General features: G+C 41.2%; 1 long non-coding RNA gene across 1 annotated transcript in view; it reads left to right on the top strand.

Annotated features, from left to right (window-relative positions):
- The first annotated feature begins 507 nt into the window (after positions 1-507).
- The window catches only part of LOC112405525 (uncharacterized), a 47,982-nt gene continuing 27,593 nt past the window's right edge, over positions 508-20,896 (top strand). The window contains exons 1-2 of the long non-coding RNA XR_003004350.1: positions 508-639; positions 6,639-6,782. This is a non-coding gene — a long non-coding RNA (uncharacterized LOC112405525). The remainder of the gene's footprint in view (positions 640-6,638; positions 6,783-20,896) is intronic.

Below are 20,896 nucleotides of genomic sequence, written 5' to 3'. Positions count from 1 at the left end.
TTTTAAAGTGAATATGATAGCAATTTTTATGAGTCTGCTAGTCACACTTTGGTTGAAAATCTAATCTTTTTCAGACGAAAAGGATAAATGAATACCCTCTCGACAACATACAAGACGTTTAAAGGCAAAGCTATTTGATTATTTTTATTCTGACATGTTGAGAAACTGTCATTTTAATCAATACAATGAATTAGTATGGCACCGTATTTGAAGCTTTTATAAAGTAAAAACCTTGTTTGTGAGTGGTTTTGCTGATATTTATCATTATCTCTCTTCTTTGGTCTCCAGTATTTTGGCTAATGCTTTATAGTCCTTCTCTTGACTTCAACTCTAATCGTTATCTACTTTGAGTCACTCATGAATCTCAAAATATTTTGCTGAATTAGAACCTTTGATATTTAGGGTAAATTTTAACGATGTCTTCTTCTGAAGTGACTAATTTTAAAGGAAAAAATGCCGAGTTATACTCACGCTTTCCATTCATGCTTTATTTTGTGACAGATTTCTTCTGAGCGTAAAGAATTTCTTCTTAGAGAAAGAACTTGGAAGAACACAGGCACCAGGGCCAAAGCATCTACAAGTGGATTGTCTACAAGGGGAAGAGCTTATCTTAAATTTGAGCTGCAATCAAAAATAAAGGTAGATAAAACCTTTGTACATTGTCACCGTAGGAAGGAAAAGCACAAATGACTACGTACTGCTTTGTATCTCTTTTTACATATCTTGCGAGAAAAAGATTTTCCTGATCAAAGCATCTTTGCTAAATTTATCTCCGGAGGGACTCTGCTGCTCAATCAAATCTTTGCAAGATTTTACCCTGGTGTTCCAAAAAGAAAAAGTACTCAGTATGATATGTTTTATTATTTTCTTTTGAATAATTCCAGGTATAGGTCATAAAATACTTTGGTTAGCAAGTGTTCCAGACTAGAGTCTTGGAGATTAAGTTGTCAAATTAAAACAGAGAGGTTACAGAATCCTTGTCTGGTTTAACTGTTATACTGGCATACTCATATGCTACCCAGAAACTGATTGATAGTATCTTTGTCACTTTAGAAGAATAAAACAAAAAGTTTTTTTGTATGTGTGTGTTTCTTCCTTTTTTCCCTCATTATTTTGCCTAATTTACTACTTGTAATTTAAAAACAAAAACCGGTTTCAAACGTTAATATCAAAAGTTGACTTACCTGTTAAGGTATATGAGCCCTCAACAGTGAAATTATTAATCTTTAGAGCTTTTGTAGTTTCAATTAAAGGTCTCAGTCTCCATGTACAACATATGTAAGCAGGATGAATAAAAATTCATTCTCAAATGAAAAAGAGTAATAAACCCAACCCAAGTTTAAGAGAGGGAACTGCATAGAAAGACAAATATTAAAATATGTTTAGTTAAAAATTAATTTCCTGTCAAGAATTCTGGTTCTACCAGAACTGTTTTTTTTTTTACTTAATTTTTATTGGAGTATAGTTGTTTTACAATGTTGTGTTAGTTTCTGCTATACAACAAAGTAAATCAGTTATACATATACATATATCCCTTTTTTAGATTTCCTTCCCATTTAGGTCACCACAGAGCACTGAGTAGAGTTCCCTGTGCTAAATAGTAGGTTCTCATTAGCTATCTATTTTATACATAGTAGTGTATATATGTAAATCCCAATCTCCCAATTCATCCTACCTCCTCTTCCCCACCTTGGTATCTGTAAGCTTGTTCTCTACATCTGTGTCTCTATTTCTGCTTTGCAAATAAGTTCATCTGTACCATTTTTCTAGATTCCACATATAAGCGATATTATACAATTTTTGTTTTTCTCTTTCTGACTTACTTCACTCCCTATGACAGTCTCTAGGTCTATCCACATTTCTGCAAATGGCACTATTTCGTTCCTTTTTATGGCTGCATCTGAGTCATATGGTAGTTCTATTTTTAGTTTTTTAAGGAACCTCCATACTGTTCTCCATAGTGGCTGTACCAATTTACATTCCCACCAACAGTGTAGGAGGGTGCCCTCTTCTCCACATCCTCTCCAGAATTCATTGTTTGTAGATTTTTTGATGATGGCCATTCTGACCAGTGTGAGGTGATACCTCGTTGTAGTTTTGATTTGCATTTCTCTAATAATTTGTGATGCTGAGCAGCTTTTCACGTGCCTCTTAACCATCTGTATGTCTTTGGAGAAATGTCTATGTAGGTCTTCCATCCATTTTCCATTGGGTTGTTTGTTTTTTTTTATATTGAGCTGCATGAGCTGTTTGTACATTTTGGAGATTAATCCCTTGTCAGTTGCTTCGTTTGCAAATATTTTCTCCTATCCTGAGCGTTGTTTTTTCGTTTTGTTTATGGTTTACTTTGCTGTGCAAAAGCTTTTAAGTTTAACTAGGTCCCATTTGTTTATTTTTGGTTTTCTTTTCATTTCTCTAGGAAGTGGCTCAGAAAAGATCTTGCTGCGATTTATGTTATAGAGTGTTCTGCCTGTGTTTTCCTCTAAGAGTTTTATAGTGTCCGGCCTTACATTTAGGTCTTTAATCCATTTTGAGTTTACTTTTGTGTATGGTGTTAGGAAGAGTCCCACTCTCCGTGGTAAATTAGTCAGTGGTGACAGTGGTCTGACCTTAGCAGAGGAAGTGGATAATGTCAGTTACTCTTCTCCCATAGTCTCAGTTGGATGTTGCATAAGGTATAGAACTTGAGGATGTCTGGTGGTCTGAGATATCAATGAGCAAGATGAACAGAATTTCACTTCGTAGAAGAAATAAGAAAACCCAAAAGTCAGTCATAGTTTGCTCAATCTTTTCTTTCCCCAACCTAATAGTTTTCTGAGTTTTTATGAACTTAGTGTATGAGTAATAATCAGAAAAATACTTGGGGATTATTTGTTGAGAAGCTTTTACTTTAACCAAAACTGCGAAGGACTTTTTCCTTGGATCCAGCACTGGGGCCTCAAAGCAATGTCATTTAATGTGCCATTTTTAGTAGACTTTCATCTGAACAAGTTGGAATCTTTAAAATGAAAATAGCCCTCCAATTTTATTATTATTTAATTATTTATCTAAGGAATCAGGACCAAGAGAACTTTACCTTTTGCTTTTACATGACTGAGTTTCTACTTTTGGTTTGATATTAGAACTTCAGTGCTTCAAGTACATCTTCTTTGAACTGATGTACTGAAACGGAATGGCATTCCAAGGAAATTGATGGCTGGTACTAGGGAGGCTACAGGTGATAGGAATTTTCCCATGGCAGTCACTTTTATATAACATTCTACAGTTTTGTTTTAGTTCCTATCCACTGTCCTAGCTAGAATCAGTCTCATTTCCTTTCTTCCACCATTTTCTTTTTGGTTATAGGTATCAAGAATTTTAATGATTTGTAAATAGTTTTCTAAACTAATGAAATAAATATGTGTCAAATGCATGTTTTTACATTTTATGTTTTAATAATTAATCCCCCTGAGTTCATTTTCTTGCCATGCTAAATGCAATTCTAGAATGGATTCTATTTCATTAGTGTTGAAATATAGATCTTTGAAATCTCATGCTGTGGTACCATATCGCTTGACTGGTACTGTTACTGCCAAGGAACCATGTTTCATAACTTTTCTTAGTGCAGTTAAATTTGATTTGTGAAATTAACCAGAACATTTAAACCAAGAACTCTTATCTCCCCTTTCTCAATCTTAGAAATTGAAAAGTTAAAGACAATCCAGGTTTCCGTTTTTTGTCCTGTGTCTAATTTATTGTCCTAAATGAGCCAATACTCCCACCATTCTAAAGAGGCTCCACTTTGGCACTTGGCTTTAGTCCTTCCGTGGATCCTCAGGCTGGATGTATCCTGGATGACTTCAACACCCGCCCAAATGACACAGGCTTCTCAGGGCTTTGAGTTACTCATCTCCAATAGCTTCTACCATAGCCCCTCTTCATCGTGTCCTTCTGTTTGCATACTCAGCATGTTTTCATCACCAGTGTCTTCAGCACTGAAATTTTATATCCAGACCTTGCTCTCTTGACATAGCCTCTGGCAAGTTTCATTCATCTTTGTCCCATTAGGCTCTCCAGACTCTAGATTCTTGTTTTCTCTGTTACCCACTTTCTGTATTTGTTTCCCAAGCCATTTAGATTTTATGTTCCATCACTTCTGTCTCTCTTTGACAGTATCAACTCTTTTGCCCCATGTTCTTCTTTCACATCTGCTTAGCAAAATCCCAAGCCGGGCTGAATTCAAACCATCAGTCTTCCACACCTGAGTCATGCTGATTAAAAAATCTCCCCATGCGTAGATTGGTGCTGCCAAAGGTTTGGATTCTTGGTATATCTTGGCCTTGACTCCTTGCCATTCCCAGGAACATGCCATGTATCTTCAGCTATTTGAGATGTCTGTTATTCCTCAGAAAAAGGAGTTGTGACTTTCTTTACGCATGGGTTTGCGTATTTCTTCTTCAAGTTTTTCTTTAGTATCAGTAGTTCAAATTGTGGTGTTGAAAGATCCAGGGTAGATTTTGGCTCAGTCTCCAATGTGGTGGGAGATCCATGGACAGTGATACTGATATTGAAAGTCTAATGGGAGGTACATGGTATGTGGAGGTTTTTCTGATTTATGGCTGGATCCCAGGTAATAACTGAATAACAGGGATCTGCAAATGGGCTGGGTAGGTTCTCAGGGCCTCAGTTAAGTGTCCAGGCTTAGGGAAGAGCTTCAACCCCAGTAAGGGGACAGGAAGGCTCAGTCAGAATCTGAGCAGGAAGGCCATGCACAGTGTGCTCAGTGGTTGGGTAGAATTAGCTCAGTTCTGGTTCCCAGGGCTCACCCAGGCACATGAGATACTAGTTATCTTACCACAGGATTGGTTTAAGACCTTACCAACTGCCTCCTTCGTCGGGACTGGTTCTGAGACATGGATGGAGCTGAGAGTACAGGTGAGTGGGCTGGTGAAACTCTAGGGGTGACAGTGTTGGAGTGTCATTAGAGATGAGGCAAGAGAGGTGAACTGGACTCAGCCTGTAGAAGGCTTAGCCTAAGGGCCTTACCTGGTAGAGAACCCTGGAGAACAGTGACCCAATTGTGGAAGCAAATTAAGTGGAAACTGAACAAATAGGAGAGGGTCAGTTATAATGTTTTTTTCACAGTATTATTTCATTCATATAAAAGGCATGGGAGGGAAATTTTAAGCCAAGAATTAACTCTTGGTTTGCCCTTTGAGGACTGTACACTTTTAGGAGATTTTAGACATGGTCATAGTTTTTGGGTCTGTGGCCTCCCGGCTCTCTCTTCTGCATGCTAATCTTCTGGTTGCAGTACATTCAAGGAAAATAAACTAATTTTAGTATTAGCCTAATCAAAGTACAGGAAGGCAGATCTGCTTTAATAACATAATATGGTAGAATCCAAAGCTTAATATATGTTTCCTGCTGTAGACAGCTGTAATATGCTAATAGTTACCAAAAATATCAATTGAAGGATAGTTATTTGCTTTACAAAATTTGATCATAAGATTCCTGTAAAAAAATGAATTTCCTCTAGAGAATTTAAAATCTGATTTGGTGTACTACTGTGATTCCATTTGCATGCACATTTATCCTGATTGATAATCAAGTGAGACTTAATAGGGATAAATACACATTTTTGAGTTTAGGCTTAAAAATGTCATTGTAAGGATGGAGCTGAGTGCTCTGGCTTTTCAGCAGATCAAGAGGCTAGTTTTAAGTATAAGGCAATAGCGTGACACAGATGCCAGAAAACTGGAGCGCCATCTGAGCCTCAGCTAATAGAAATCAAGGTCCAGAATGAGAGTGGCAGATAGGCCGCCACGTGAATCACATCCCGGTACTTCCCGCCCAACTTTCCTAGGGAACCGAACAAACTTGCTGTCTGTAGAGGCCAGTGTCCTAGATAGTGAGGGAGCTGGAGCCCCATCAAAGTCTCAGAGGATGAACAGATAGAGGATGCTTGGCTTGAGGAAGAGAAGGTGATGGTGGTTCCTTAAAAATTGTGATGGTTTGCCATGTGGAAGCAGACTTGGATTTATTTGTTATAGGTTCAGATTTAGAATTCAAGGTGGGAATTACAGGGAGGTATTTTCCAGTTTCCTCTTCCTCAGGTCAGAGTGTGTCAAGGTTTGTTTTTGTTTTAATTTTTTATACAATTTTAAAAGGTTACACTCCATTTAAAAATATTGGCTATATTTCCCATGTTGTACAATATGTCCTTGTAGCCTATCTTGCACCCAACAGCTTTTATCTCCCACTCCCCCACTCCTATTCTGCCCCTCCCCAGCTCCCTGCTGGTGACCACTAGTTTGTTCTCTATATCTGCAAGTCCACTTCATTTTTGTTATATTCACTAGTTTGTTGTATTTTTTAGATTCCACATATAAATTATATCATACAGTGTCTTTCTCTGTCGGACTTATTTCACTGTGCATAATACCCTCCAAGTCCATCCATACTGCTGCAAAATGGCAAAATTTCATTCTTTTTATGGCTGGGTAGTAGTCTATTGTGTATATATACCACATCTTCTTTGTCCATTCATCTGTTAATGGATACTTAGGTTGTTTCCATATCTTGGCAATTGTAAATAACGCTGCTATGAACATTGGGACACGTGTGTCTTTTCGAATTAGTGTTTTTGTTTTTTTCAGATATATACCCAGGAGCGGAATTGCTGGGTCATGCTTTTGGTTTTGGTTCTTAGAGGATTCTTGTGTGAGAGAAGAGGTTAGACTGGAGGCTTCCATAGCTCTTCCACTGACTGATTAGTTTAAATTTATCCCATCGGGCATCAGGTAAGCTACACAGCTGTTATTATTTGTTATTTATACTTAAGTACCACTTATTATATGTTTGGGAACTGTTCTAAAACTGTAAAAATATCAATTCGTTTCACTTATTTTAACAACCCTGCAACGTAGCTATTACCTGCATTTTATAGATGTGGATCCTGAGGCTCAGAGATATTAAGTTACTTGCACAAAGTAACACAGCAAGAGCCAGACCCACACCCAGGCTGTCTGCCTCTTTATTTTAGGAATATGTGTCTTGAGGATTACATTAGGCCTGAATTATGTATGTGGTGACTCCATTTTCAGTGTATTATTGAGCTACTGCCTGAAAATGACTTTTATCTTCATTATTATTATGATTTAAAGTTTTTCTGAGTTGGGAAGAGTTTCTGATTCACTTTGCTGCACATATGTATGTTTTGCTAGAAAAACAAATAGAAATACTGTTTTGTGTTCCCTGTGGTATAAATCATTTTCAAATAGTAATTTGGATGATACTTTATCAGCTCAGGTCTCTCTTATTTGTAAATTATAGTAAATTTTAAAAATGACATCCCTCACAATTGCTTCTCTTCACAACCCATGTGATTTCTTTACAATCACAGGATCTTATATTATACCTCCATGACTTGGAAGAACTGTGTTTTTTTTTTCCAAATGTTAACTTCCTGTCAGGGGTCATCTCAGTACTGGAGGGTATATGGTTTATTAAACACAGAATGGTCTTTGCTGTTCCTTTGGCTCACAACCTCCAAAGCCTCATCTGTTAGCAGAGAGCTGTAACAGTCTTCCCACTGTTTATGTTTAGCTCATGAAGCAGAAAATATGACAGGTTCTGTGTCTTTCAAAATGTCTCCCCCCAAATGCTAGTTAATCCCCTGGCTTTCAAAGGTCAACAAAAGTTATGTCTGCTGGCAGCAAGAATATAGGTTTTCTTTTTCATTCTTATGTAGATGTTATTTATTGACACTATTGTTTATCCAGGATGACTATAATTTTTCATATAATATTAAACAGACAAACCTTTGTTTCCAAATTGTGAACTAAGTTGATGAAGAAGAAGATATCAATCACCAAGTCCAAGTTACAGTTTTTTCTTTGTTGTTGAAATGGTTGAATAATTTTAGAGCTGAAGAAGTACTATCTGAAATAAGTCCGTAGACAATTTTAAAATATTTTAATAATGTAATTATTTCAGTGAACAGTTTGATTGTCTAAACAACAATAATGCAATATGACAATTGGAAACACTATTTGCAAGCTGTGTAGCTTTTACCAGTTTTATCGTGTATACAGCTGCAACTAGACTTCGTTAGTGAACCGGAAGGGGCTGAGGAGTGATTGTGCAGGTGGGCTTTTTGAGAACCACTGGGGACAAGAAAAATTGGCCACAATAATAAAACTGATAAGGTGGAGAGAGACAAGTGATGGGAAGATGTCTGCCCCCATTACCAGGTGACACTGAAGAGAGAACTTATGAGCTTGGTGTCAAGGGGAATAAGTAGCACCAGTGTAGGGATGCTGGTCACCCAGAGTGTGGCTTCCTGGAGGGCAAGAAATGAAAAGCCTGCAGCCTGAGCAGCTGAAGTGGGATCAGCACCTGGGAGCAGAAAGATGGAATGGGGAAGACCTAGAAGGAAGGGCTCTCTGGATCTCCAGGATGCAACTTATGCAGGGCAAGTTGGAACACTGAACGCAGAAGCACAAGCACCAAGGATCTAGTTTTACCCTAGGAAAAGAAATCAGGCATCAGTGAGAATGACTGCTGCAGACTGAGATCTCTCGGGTCGTCTCATGAGCGACGTGGAGTCTATAAATGTATCAGTCAGGAATGCTTTTGGCTGCATGCATTAGAAAACCTGAATACGAAGTCTTAATTGTAAAGGGGTTTACTTTTCATATATGATGGAAAATCTGAGGGCGGGTAGCTGTTGGCACTGGTTGAAGGGGGGTCAGCAAGGTTAGCATTGAGGTCTCTGATTCTTTGGGGGCTTCCTTCGTAGGCTGGCGATCATTTCAGTAGGAAGAGGGGAAAATGCTTTTCCTGCCGCACTATGTCGTGTGCACATCGCAAGCTGGAAGAGGACCTAGGGAAGAGACTGGAAATGGGGTTGGGTCATTCAACCAACAATGTCTGCCACAACATATTTTCTGCTAACTAATCTTTGTAATATCATCTCTTGAGAAGAGTTATTTTTGTTTTCTCTTGTATTTCAAACATCCCAAGAAGTGCTAGAAAAGAAGAGGACATGTGAATGTGAAAATACCCTGTGACATTCCATGAAACTATTTCTGAGAATTGAGATTAATGGATTGTGGTACCTTATAATGACGATGATGATGATGAAGTTGATGATAATACTAATAATAGCTAGCACATATAACTTCTTATGTGCCAGGCTCTGATTTAAATGCTGTGTATAAATTACTGTTAAAAATCTTATCAACTACATTAGAGATAGGAACTAGCATTATTATTCCCATTTTACGTACTGGATAACTGAGACCTCTGAACGATTAAATGACCTGTCCAAAGCTAGTATAGTATAAGTGGGGAAACCAAGAACTACACTCTGCAGTCTGGCCCCAGGGCCCATGCCCTTCATCCCTGGTCTACTTGATTTTTTAATTTTTATTTTTTTTTAACTATCACACTTACCTCTTTAATATTATTCTAAATTTTATCATCACTGTTATTTTTTCCTGATGATTGCTTAATTCTGTGGTCCTGAAAAGGCTAAAATTGTAAATATGGACATTTGCCCATCGCCAAAAAGTAAAATCACTGCTAGGAAAATAATACCTACCCGGGTTAGATGGGAAGATAAAATGCTGAATCCAGATACAGTGAAATTGGCAAAAGATGGCTGAGTTAGTTTAGTTTCATCCATTTTGAGAAGTCTGGCCCAGATTAGGAGCTCTTAGAGGAAGCAGTGTGCAAGGTGCAGTTTGGAGACATGACATATTTAAAAGGCAGGCAGTTGAATGATTCCAGCTCATATATACCATTGGGTATAATGTATCTAGTCATCTGCCTGAACCAAACAATTATTTCCTGCTGGTATTTTTCTTCTGTGTTAATGGTTTTGAACATCCAGAGTAAACAATTTATGTTTTATACTGAGGCAAAATTTCACAAAATGCCAACATTCAAATCAACCAGCGTCTCACCTCTCAAAATTGAGTAAAAATCTGTGTGTGTATGTGTGCATCAATAAGTGTAAAGCAAATAATTGAACTGTTTGGTTTCAAATGAAAAAATACAGTAAATAATTTAAATTAAAATACTAAGAATAAAGACATAATAATCGCATACATTTGCCTGACATGGTGAGCTATAATTGGAGAAAAATATAGTTTGCTGGAAAGAGAAGTCAGCTAGAAGTGCGAAGAAGCAGGCTCCCATTCTATGGCCCTTTTAATGCTCCTTTCACGTCACTGTCTTAATAAGACTGTGGTATTTGTCCTGCGGTATGGTTTAGTGCCTTCAGAAGGACAGATCCATGTTATAGGTCCATAGTTCTGTTGGCCATTTAAAATCAGAAAATAGAATCTTGGCTGGAAGGGATTTATCTCAGAGGTCTTGTCCTCCAATATCCATCTGCAGAGATGATTCATGAAATGTTTGAATTAGTATCTAAGTAGCCATGTTGATGAGGATTCTATGGCTTTAATGTAGTTGGTTCATCTAGAATCAAAGCTGTTCTAATTTTGCTTATTAGATCTTGGAAGCTGCATGAAGTCTTTTCAAGCCTAGACATTTTCCATTTGCCTTTTGGATAAAGTCCCAAGTCTTTTGTCTCCAAGCTTATCAACTAGCAGGTGGCCACTGCCTCTGTAGAGAAAACCTCATCACTTCTGGCCTCTTACTATGCAGAGCTTTCTAGGCTCCTTCCACATACCATGTTGTCAGTGTCCTCTTCCCTCTCCTTACATACTTCTCCTTACCTGGAATATCACTCTTCATCTTTCAGTTGGCTAATTCCTTTGTCATCTCTAAGTCTCAACTCAAGTATCACCACCTCCAGAAAGCCCACGATCTTTTTTTTTTTTTTTCGCAGTACATGGGCCTCTCACTGTTGCGGCCTCTCCTGTTGCGGAGCACAGGCTCCGGACACGCAGGCTCAGTAGCCACGGCTCACGGGCCCGGCCGCTCCGCGGCATGTGGGATCTTCCCGGACCGGGGCACGAACCCGTGTCCCCTGCATCGGCAGGCGGACTCTCAACCACTGCACCACCAGGGAAGCCTCAGAAAGTCCACAATCTTGATTGCTTCAGGTTGAGTTAGGCAGCCCTTCCTTGTGTTCCCATAATGCCCTGTGTACGTGTACTATAGTACTGTATGTTCCACATTGTGTTAGAATGATATGTTTATGCCTCTTCCCACTAGGACTGTGAGCACATTGACAGTAAGGACATGTCTTAGCCATCTTTGTATTTCTATGACCTGCTATAAGACACATTGTTAAATTCTAATAATACTTATGGACTTGATGAAAGTATAGAGAAAAACACCTGCCACAGTGTATGGGGTCATTCTATCCAGGAGTGGAATGGAATGAGTTTTGAGACTGCCTGTATCCTGGTAGACACAATTTTGGTCAGAAGCCCTGTATGCTTTTCTTTGCACATCATAGGCTGGGGTTGGCTGTCATTGTATTTTGGTCCATGGCAGCTGCTGGTAGCTCAGGGATTTTATTTGTTTAGTTGTCCTTAGCGACAATAATATGAGATGTTTCTACTTACAGTGTTAGTTGATACCTGATATTATGTTGTCTTATTTTCATTTTTGATATTTATTTTCTCCAGTTATTTAAAAATAGTTCAGTATCTGTACAGTACATTATTGTGCAACTTCTGGGTTCAGCCGATTGGGAGGTTTAATACCAGCAAAACTTAGAGGTTGTATATTTTTTACTAGTTTCTAGACTCAGATTTATAGGTTTTTCAGATTATATAGTGTGCCATCAGAGATCCAAGTCAAAGCCAAACACCAAATATTTGTTGAATCTATTATATGCAAAGTCCCATGACAGGTGCAAAAACATGTAAGTGATAGACTAGCAGGAGACACAAAGCAGAAGTACTTGGAAAATTAAGGGCAGAATAAGGGTTAAATAACAGAACAAGCACAGCTACGTTGCTGGATGAAAGTGTAGCTAGACAGGTTCTGTAAAATTAGAGGCAGGTAAGAGCCCTTGGGTTATGGAGAAGGTTTTGGAGTTGAGAGACTCAACTGGGACATTGAGAAATACGAGTGCTGCCTTTAGGCAAAAAGAAGGGGAGGGGGCCTGAGAGGCCTGGAACCTGGGGCAGTGTGGTTTGGTGGAAGCAGAGCATTCATGGGGGGCTAAGACCACAAAGGGAGAGCCCTGAAAGAAGCTGCTCTAACAAAAAGGCTGATAAAAGTGGCTTACTGGAGGGTGTGTCTCAAACGTGAATGTAGCTGTGGGTTCTCCTGAGGCTCTGGTTAAAATGTAGATTTTGATTCAGTTGGTCTGGGGTGGGGGCTGTAGATTCTGCATTTCTACCATTCTGCTACTCCGTGGACCTCACAGCAACAGATTGGAGGACTAAGTGAAAAGTTGTGAAGATTTAATTGGAAAAATGGTAAATGATATTCTCATTGTATATTACATAACCCGACTATTTCAGGCTTTTACATAGCACTTTGGAGGCGTGAAAGCGTTATGTCCAAAGGTGCGTAATATTCAACCAGGGAGTCACATAGACAAAGTTTACATTCAACAGGTAGCACAGTTCTATGGAGCTGTCCTGAAAGAGAAAAAAAGTTGGTTGGTTTTTATAAAATATCATTAAAAAATATGTATTTTACTGAGTGTTAGACAAATGTAAGAATCTAGAGGAATGACTTGTTTAAATTAAATTGGAATAACTTTTTCAGTATTTGTCTCAACAGTCATAATTGAATAAGAAATTGTGTTTTGCATTTGCACATGGGCTCGGTACTCTGCTTGTCTTGGGTTTAGATCCTTGATTCAGAACCTGACTCACCTTTGACCCACCTGCAGAGCTAAGAAAAATACTGCTCTATGCCAGACCAATGAAATCAGAATCTCTGGGGCTGGTGCCTGAGGGTTAGTCATTTTGAAAGGCTTCCAAGAGATTCAAATGTACATCCAGGATTGCGATCTACTGGGTTATCTGACCAGATTGTCTAACACTGAATTCAGACGCTGGCACTGGGGGGTTTGACTAACAGACTGCGGGCCTGGCAGGATTAAAATGGGAGTCAGTGCTGAGAGTCAGTCCGTGCTCCAGGAGGCGGAATCCCTGGGATCCCCCTCTGTAGGGTTCTAGGAGTTCACGGGGAACGCTGTGAACAGACAGGGTGGTGTCAGAGGTGTGCTAGGATGGGGAGCCCTGGTAGCTAGGGAAGTGAGCAAGGTAAGCAGAGGCGTGGGAGCAGTTGCTAGCGACCAAGGCAAAAGCATCCTGCTAGTTGGTGCCTGCTATCTCTAGGGCATGGAACTGCTTTCACCGGGCGAGCTGAAACACAAAGTCTTCAAACTGCCATCCTGGGTAGGTGGTTCAAAGCACAAAGCCCTTTGATGTGGACGGGCAACGTGAAGATGCAGAACAAAGAGATGCTTCCAAGGGAGTCTACAGAGTGTAAGAGGGTGCAAAACAGAGAGAAGGGGACCACCCGTACAAACCTCACATACTTTCTAAGCCTCCTTAGCGGTGCTGCGGTGAAATCCCCCGCTCAATGCCCGAGGCTGTGCCAGTACATGGTCATTCATAAAGCACAGATCCTGGTGACCAGATTCTTGACCTGTGTTTGTATCAGATTTGAGCTGATGGTGTAAGGCTCTTGCCCAAAGCTGTTCCTTTGGGTTTTTTTTTTTTTTTTTACATCTTTATTGGAGTATAATTGCTTTACAAAGGTGTGTTAGTTTCTGCTTTATAACAAAGTGAATCAGTTATACATATACATATGTTCCCATATCTCTTCCATCTTGCGTCTCCCTCCCTCCCACCCTGAGCTTCCTATTGGAATATGCCAAGCTCAGGGATTTTGGTACTGAAACAAGTCTTTCAAAACAAGGTGAAACTCAATGGCTTGGCTTAATTCTTCGCTTTTTAGACGTAAAAATCTTATTTCATATAAGAAATAAGTTGTTCTTATTTTTCAAGGATTTATGGTGGCAAACTTTTAACAATATTCACATCTACCGGCAGCCATACCATGAAGTGAACTCGAGGACCCAGCCCGAATTTCAGGCTGCGTCTGCATGTGCCATAGTGATGCTGACTCGGGCCCTATTGAAATTAGAGGGAGACAGTTGCTATGGAGCAGATTTGACATCTTGGCTCCCCTCTGGGTTCCTGAGTAGAACAAACAAACAGGCAGAATGGTAAAGAAAAGCACTTTCAAGCTGTGGAGGAGTTAGGCACACGTAAATTATTATCTGTTCTCAGTGTGAGCCTGAAATAGGCACAGGGGAGACTATTCTTATCCTTGGCAAAAGGCTCTGGATTGTAAAATGTGTTTTTCGCAGGAGATTCATCTGAGCACTCCTCATATGAGACCCTAGCTCTGACATCTTGTAGGGCAGGAGGAAAAGATCCCAGATGATGGTTTGGTGGAAGGACTGTGGCCAGGAGCTGAGCTGCAGCTGTCCCCTCCTTCCCTTGCCTTGGACCTTGGATGTGTAGGAGGCCTCACGAGGGCTGGGCAGGATCCCAAGCACGGGCTTGCTGGGAGTGGGGTGTGGGAGTAGGGGGCTGGGGGGATGGGCTGGGAGTGGAACACAGACTTCAGTAGGGGAGGCCAGTTTTGATAAAAAAAACATTTTAAGGATGGGAAGAAAAATAGGTGAGGCTTTGTCAAACCATCAGCTTCTAACTTTGCAATTAAATGCAGTAGTTCCTTCGTTGTGAGATCTTGGCTAAATTTTTGTGTTTTTAGGAAAATCTCCCACAGATGGGAAGAACGTAGCCATTTAAAACAGTTATTCAGCAAAATGCTTCAAAGTTAGGATTGATCGCTTTTTTTAGAGACTAGTGCTTCCACCAGGCAGCCCAGACAAAGCCGCCCGCAGAGGACATCTGTCGTCTCTACTCTCCCTCCTGCTTTTTATTAAGGCGTTCCCGATTCTTCGTATTAAAATATGTTACCTGGGAAAAGGTATGAATGACTGATAAGACTTTAAAATGTTCTCTGTCCGGGAATCACTTTTAACAGGAATCCAAACCTTAGGCCACAGGTTAATTCCAAATCTGACTGAGGGGGACTCTAGCTATGCTGCCTCCCTGTCCCACGAACAGAAAACCTTCTCAAAGGGCAGTTGGGGGTAGTGAGACTTATTCATGCTGTGTGTTTAAATGCCAGAGTCTTCGCAGATTATCGGCCACCTTCCTTTCCATTCTTGTGCTGGTGGTGGTCTCCCTTTTTTCTTCCTTGGCATCTTCAGGCCTTTGGGAGACTGGGATCTCTCATGGAAGAAGTCTAGCAACTCCTCTCTACCTAAGTGAGGTCATGCAGCCCTGAGACCCCTTGAGGAAGGAGTCTCTGTGGGGCTTCCGAGAGTCTGTAAACCCCTGAAACTGCCCACAAATATGTTCCCTTATTTTTCGAAGAAGAGGGTTGATTAGATTCCTTAGATTCTCAAAAGGCTAAGCAATACCCCCATACCTCCTGCTACCTCCGCCAGCATCCCAGATGCTCCAGGGTGGCATTTCAGGCAGCAGGTAGCAGGTGGAAGAAACTAGCTGAGGTCTCTGGGGTCTTCTTGGTGCACAGCTCACATGGGTCAGTGGTCAGGTCCTACCGGTACCTACCAACACACAGTCCTCCATCAAATATCCTTACAGGCTTATTATCTGTCAAGTATAGACTCAGCATTAATACAATGAGCCTCTTAATTGAGCCTCACAGCAGGCCTGGGAGTCCCAAGACTGAGGTCTGAATTACGTAGCACTCTTTCAGTTGCAAGTTAGTTTAAACAGAGGAGACGATTTATTGGCTCACAAAAATGGGGTATTTGGGGGGAGGAAGTAGATTTTAGGGATGATTCAGCTAATATCATTAGGAATTGCTTTCCCTCTCAAAGACAAAGGTTGCTGCCTAGACTGCCAACTTTCATTCTGCTAGTTTAGAAGCCACAATGTAGTCTTTAATCCCTCCCTCCCTTCCTTCCTTCCTCCCTTCTTTCCCTCCTTCTTTCCTTCCCTCCCTCTCTCCATCTCTTCCTCTTTTTTTTCTGATCTGATAGCTCTAGCACAAGTCCTAGAGAACTCTCTCATCAACATTGTGCTATCCCTGATTTCTTTGCTGGGGCAAGGGGAATGAGGTATTGTGACTGGTTAAGTTTGGGTGACATGCCCACTTCTGGAGTTGAAGGGAGTTGGTCCACTTTTCTTGAATTGCATGGACTAAGAATGGGAAAAAGGTGGTTTCACAAAGGGGAACTAGTGCTGTCACCAAAAGGAAATCGAAGGGATGCTGGGCAGGCGAAAGCGCTGGCTGTCTACCATGATGTCCTTCTAATTCAGGTACCTTCAGCGTCTGAGAGATGGATGGGATCTTAGAACATCTTATAGTTGAGAAATTTATGATTCCCTGAACTTGTATGAATAAAAGAGTCTGACACATATATAAATGTGCCTAGTTTCAGGGAGAGGATCCATGGCTTTTACCAGCTTCTCAGATAAGAACCACTGAATTAAGAACCCTTCACTCTTTTCAGATGAGGAAGTGAGGGCTCAGAAACTCTCGATGTCTTGGCCTTGGAGACACTGTATCCAGCTTTATCCACACACCCCTGGGTTTTCTAGCAGGACACTGGCCTCTGGATACTGTGTTAAAAACAGGCTTCTCTGGTCAAATACATTTGGGAAACACTATGCACAGTATCTACCTCTGGAGATTCACAATACGTTGAGGCATATTACAGGCTCTGAGAAATCTTATTCTAAAGAAGTACATTTAACTGTATTTAACCCAGAAACCTATATGAATACTTTGTCTTTTCACGAGCCACCAGTAACACACTTCGGGAAACTGTGTTGCAGCACCTTGCCTCTCCTTTAGGCTGGATGCTATGCTGTGGGTCCTGGTTGGGAATCTGGGGTACCTACTTTCCAGTGCCGTGTGCTCCCTGTTAATCTGGTTCAGTTTCAGAGATTTCAGGACACAGTCACTCTCTAAGGTATGGAGGCTGCTCACCACCGCACTCTCCTGCATTCTATCACCTCTCTCCGGCCACAGCAGGGCCGAGAGGCAAAGGCCTCTGGCTCAGCCCTGCAGTTCAGTGCCAGGCCCTCAGCGGGCCCTGGTCAGTGCCGTAGGCCTGGGCAGTGTCCATAGGTTGTTCCGTACACTCTCAGATTGTGAGACAAGCTGGTCTGCTCTATTTCCCTTTCAGCCCACCCTGCACTTCCTCCACCACCCACTTCTTTTACCCTTCCCCTCATTCACATCACCCCATGGGGCCTTCCTGTTCAGAGTTACTAGATCTTTTTCCTCTCCCATCACTTGTGTGTTTAATCAGTCGTAACAACAACAGCAGTAATAACAACCATGAGCTTACTATATCTCAGGAGCTGTTCTAATCATTTTAGAGGTATTGATCATTAACTCTTCACAATGACGTGATGTGCTAGGTGCTACCCTGTCTCCACTTTATAGAGGCAGATTCAGATTGCATTTTACATCCAGGGATTTGCACGGCTCTGAGGACATAGCAGAGAACAAAACGAACGTATGTCTATGGTTGGACTTATTCCCTTGGGACAACTGACTAAGGTGACCACCAGGGAATACAACACCCAGTGCTCGTGAAAATCTTAATGGGCACCAAGGACACAGTGTATCCCTCCTGGGAAGTGTTCTGCTTTTATCAAATGTCTTGGGAAGATAAGATGTCTTTAACTTAAGAACGGCCCTAATGACGGGAGTTTTAGACCTGAGGGGAGTGATGGGGAGACGATTTTTCATGGGGAAGTCTTTATTTCCCGCTTGAAGCACACCTGCACGTGGCTGCCTAAGTGGAGCTGCCTCCTCCAGACCATCCAGCTTTTCCCTTTCTACTGGGATTTATAGAGCAGGAGAAGCAGGGGTCCCTATACTGGGACACAGAGAGAGGCAGTGCTTACATGTCCATTTTTGCTAAGACTTTAGGCCTATGACAAAACTTAGGGACCGCGCTCTGTTAGCTGGTTTTCCTTGGCTTGGGCCAGTTCGAGTGTACATTTATGTGTCTCTGTTCACACACATGTGCACAGTCTATGCTTCTTCCCTTATGGTCTTCTTGTTCCACAGGGGAGCACAGTGTCCTAATATGAACCCTACCCCTGCAATTCATACAAAGGAGTTAGTGGCAAAATGCATTACCCTTCCCTAAAGTTCTTTTTTATTTTCTTTTTAACATCTTTATTAGAGTATAATTGCTTTACAATGGTATGTTAGTTTCCGCTTTATAAGAAAGTGAATCAGTTGTATATATACATATGTCCCCATATCTCTTTCCTCTTGTGTCTCCCTCCCTCCCACCCTCCCTATCCCCCCCCCTAGGTGGTCACAAAGCACCGAGCTGATCTCCCTGTGCTATGCGGATGCTTCGCACTAGCTATCTATTTTACGTCTGGTAGTGTATATATGTCCATGCCACTCTCTCACTTTGTCACAGCTTACCCTTCCCCCTCCTAAATAGATGGAGAGATATACCATGTTCTTGGATTGGAAGAATCAACATTGTGAAAATGACTCTACTACCCAAAGCAATCTACAGATTCAATGCAATCCCTATCAAACTACCACTGGCATTTTTCACAGAACTAGAACAAAAAATTTCATAATTTGTATGGAAACACAAAAGACCCTGAATAGCCAAAGCAATCTTGAGAAAGAAAAACGGAGCTGGAGGAATCAGGCTCCCGGACTTCAGACTATTCTACAAAGCTACAGTAACCAAGACAGTATGGTACTGGCACAAAGACAGAAATTTAGATCAATGGAACAGGATAGGAAGCCCCGAGATAAACCCATACACATATGGTCACCTTATTTTTGATAAAGGAGCCAGGAATATACAGTGGAGAAAAGACAGCCTTTTCAATAAGTGGTGCTGGGAAAACTGGACAGCTACATGTAAAAGAAATTAGAACACTCCCTAACACCATACACAAAAATAAACTTAAAATGGATTAAAGACCTAAATGTAAGGCCAGACACTATCAAATCTTAGAGGAAAACATAGGCAGAACACTCTATGACATAAATCACAGCAAGATCCTTTTTGACCCACCTCCTAGAGAAATGGAAATAAAAACAAAAATAAACAAATGGGACCTAATGAAACTTAAAAGCTTTTGCACAGCAAAGGAAACCATAAACAAGATGAAAAGACAACCCTCAGAACGGGAGAAGATATTTGCAAATGAAGCAACTGACAAAGGATTAATCCCTAAAGTTCTTACATTTCAGTTAAGGACTTGGGCTTAGACATAGGACTGTAAAGGGCTTTCCTTTAGGTGAACTAAAATGTCCTTCTTACCTCTGAGCCATTTTTTTTTTTTTTTTTTGCGGTACACGGGCCTCTCACTGCTGTGGCCCCTCCCGTTGCGAAGCACAGGCTCCGGACGTGCAGACTCAGTGGCCATGGCTCACGGGCCCAGCCGCTCCGTGGCATGTGGGATCTTCCCGGACTGGGGCACGAACCCGTGTCCCCTGCATCGGCAGGCAGACTCTCAACCACTGTGCCACCAGGGAAGCCCCTCTGGGCCATTTTTTATAGATTGCACCTGTTTAGCTGAGTATAGAGATTTTAATACAGCTGATAGATAGTTATGGGTCTTTGGTTAAGGAATCAGATTAAGAAAGAGGACAAATGAAAAGTAACTGGTGAGTTCAGGGCTGGTAATGAGAGGCAGGGCCTGGAGCGGGTAGAGGCCAGGAAAGGCTGGAGGGAGCAAGTCTGAGGGCAGCCATCCATGCCCAGTGCCCAGAATGAGGGAAGCCGAGAGAGTTAGGAGCTTTCTAAGTTATGGACTTACTTATGCTTTACCTCGATGGGTGTATTTTGTAAGCCCATATTCCAGAATCTGTGATAAGGCACAAGTTGTACTCTAAACAGCTAATTGATAATTCACTATGGAGGAAGGGAACTAGGCTGCAACCTCTAGGCAAAAAACTAAAGAGGGGGGCATTCTGCCCCCCCTCAAAAACGGTTTGTAGAAGTCCCAGGCCCCAGTACCTCAGAATGTGACCTTATTTAGAAATAGAGTCTTCAGAGAGTTAATCAGGTTAAAATGAGGTCATTAGTATGGGCCCTAATCCAACATGACAAATATCCTTGTAAAAAGGGGAAATTTGGACACAGAGGCAGACATGCACAGAGGAAAGACCATGTGAAGTGACACAGGGAAAATGTCACATGAAGATGGCGGCAGAGGTTGGAATTACGCTGCCACAAGCCCAGTCTGGGACTACCTGCAACTGGAAAGGGCAGAGAAAGATCCTTCCGCTACGGGTTTCAGAGGAAGCATGGTCAAGCTTCACCTTGATTTTAGACTTCTTGCCTACAGAGCTGTGAGACAATAAGCTTCTGTTGTTCTAAATTACTACATTAGTGGTATTTCTTTGCGGCTTCCCTAGGAAACTAATATCAGGGGAGAAGGTATTTACATTTGCTAAGACTTCCTATGTGCCAGGCACTGTGAAAAGGATATCATAGTCAGTGGTCATCTTTAGCTTCATGGCAACCTTGGGAGGCAGGCATTGTTATGATATTGAGGTTAGATAATTGCTCAAGGGTATATAATTAGTACTCAGTAGACCCCAGGGTTTCAAACAAAAGCCAGGTCCTCTCACCACACTGCAGCTCTCAGTTCCCTGGGCAGTGGTAATGGAATTGATGGTTAACCTGGGAAGTTTTCAATTTGCGGCCATACTGGGAATTTGGTCTGAGACTTTACTTCTTAGTCATCACAAAGCTCACTAGTCTCTCCTATATTCATCTGAAATTGTCATCCTCTGCTCTGTTAAACTAGTTGGAAAATTTTGATTTGAGGAACACAATGATGAGCTATTATTATCATGGGTCTCTCTACTAGCTTTGTTATTCTTTGTACTAACATCGAAACTTCTAGAG

This window comes from Neophocaena asiaeorientalis, unplaced genomic scaffold (genome assembly GCF_003031525.2).
Source record: "Neophocaena asiaeorientalis asiaeorientalis breed wild unplaced genomic scaffold, Neophocaena_asiaeorientalis_V1.1 scaffold212, whole genome shotgun sequence".
Taxonomy (NCBI): domain Eukaryota; kingdom Metazoa; phylum Chordata; class Mammalia; order Artiodactyla; family Phocoenidae; genus Neophocaena; species Neophocaena asiaeorientalis.
Note: the sequence above shows the minus strand (reverse complement) of the source record. Positions and strands in the feature narration are given on the sequence as shown.